Source organism: Sinocyclocheilus rhinocerous, unplaced genomic scaffold (genome assembly GCF_001515625.1).
Source record: "Sinocyclocheilus rhinocerous isolate Xijiao unplaced genomic scaffold, SAMN03320098_v1.1 scaffold2584, whole genome shotgun sequence".
Classification (NCBI taxonomy): domain Eukaryota; kingdom Metazoa; phylum Chordata; class Actinopteri; order Cypriniformes; family Cyprinidae; genus Sinocyclocheilus; species Sinocyclocheilus rhinocerous.
The window spans coordinates 2,056-3,765 of record NW_015652145.1 but is presented as its reverse complement, the minus strand read 5'-3'; positions in this window follow the sequence as shown (position 1 = coordinate 3,765).

Genomic DNA, 1,710 nt, shown 5'->3' with positions numbered 1-1,710 from the left:
AATAAATTATGGGTAGGTTTAGGTTTAGGGGTAGGGATTGGGTTTAGTCTATATTTTTGGACAGTAATGTTGATCCTGGATCAACAAAAGATGTTGATCCAGGAACATGTCTTACTTGGCAAAATCGCGGCGACCTAATTGTATACAGTATATGAACCTGAAAGCATATTTTAATTTTTGTGTATTTTGTGTTACTCCATAATTATGTTCTAGTTGAGGGCATTTGTAGTATAGGTATGGGGCCCAAACATAACCTCAAGCTCAGGGGCCCCCGGCCCCATAAGTCCTGCCCTGACTACTGTTATCCTTTCAGCCAGAGCAACAGAGGGAGCACACAGACAGAAAATCGGAGTTATACAAGTTACACAGAGTATATGACATTTATGACATATGCAGATGCAGAAGTCCGGTATAAACAAAGACACATGGAGGAGGCAAAAATATTAAACCAAATAAATACATGATTATAACCACATATGATTTGTTCTTCAAGTGGTCTCTGGTATTTTCACAAGCATAACATGTTTTTATTATAACAATTGTTAGCATATGCAGCCTTTAGCATCACGTATAATACATTTCTGCCTCATATGGTGATCAGAATTCCCATTGGGTGGCAATCGTAAGTTAATACAGACGCTGGTGTCTGAAAGTGAGTTTTGCCATTAAAATAGTTTTAAATGTCTTAAATGTCTTAAATGTTGATGCTAGTTAATAGCTTGATATGAAAACATGTGAAATGAACAGCGATGCCGACCGTCTCTAACTGTTAACTTTATGAAATGATCCGCGGCGCTGACGCTCTCCAGACGCGGAGAAACTCCACCTTTGTTCATAATCACTCCTCTAGCCCCAGCTGGCCCACTTTGGCCCAAGGTTTTCGTCGGGCCAAAAAACCCGGGCCCTTGGCCCCGAGGAAGCACCGACGAGGCATGATCAAGCCCCGGAAGTGACAGTGGAAACGCGACTGGCTGTGGCACGCACAAGCATGCCCACTTTTGGCCCGACAGTGGAAACGCTGCTATTGACTCCATTGTGGAAACGCTGCTAAAGACTCCATTGTTATCTCTTGTCTCCCCTGTTGCCTTGTCTGTGTGTTTGTCGAGTTGGTTCCTGCCCTGCTTCCTGAGTCCTCCCGGGTCGCTGAGTCTTCTGACCTGTCAGGCAGTTGTGCTTCAAGTGTTACCATCTCCTAGGCCTAGCCTGTGGTTCCTTGAGGAGCTACCTAGTCTCCTTTTGCCTCGGAGTCAGGAGCTACCCCATCCCCGACCTGCCTGTTCTCCTGTCGTGTGGACTGTCTTCCTGCCTCGTCCTCTTGTGTTCCCATTTTGTTAATAAACTCCGTTTCCCCTGTTCATTCTGCGTTTGGGTCCTCCCTTGACAAACCGTGACACACAGACCAGCTTTGACCTTTCCAATATGATGGACAGCTTACATAGCTAGAGTAGCCTATAGACAGCGGTTAATGAAGCCTGTATAAATCTGACAGCAATTCTGTGTAAAAATATGATATATTGTGTTAAGTAGGGTATATGGCACAGTTAGCATTATCTAGTGGATATATTATGTGAATGTGATAAAATACGTAAACAATAATTACAAATTACTTCAAAAGTAAATATGTAATTTTTATCCCTCTCCCAATGGACCAAAAAAAAGTGACAACATGGTCACAAATTACACACATGAGCCTTGTTTTTTTTTTTTTTT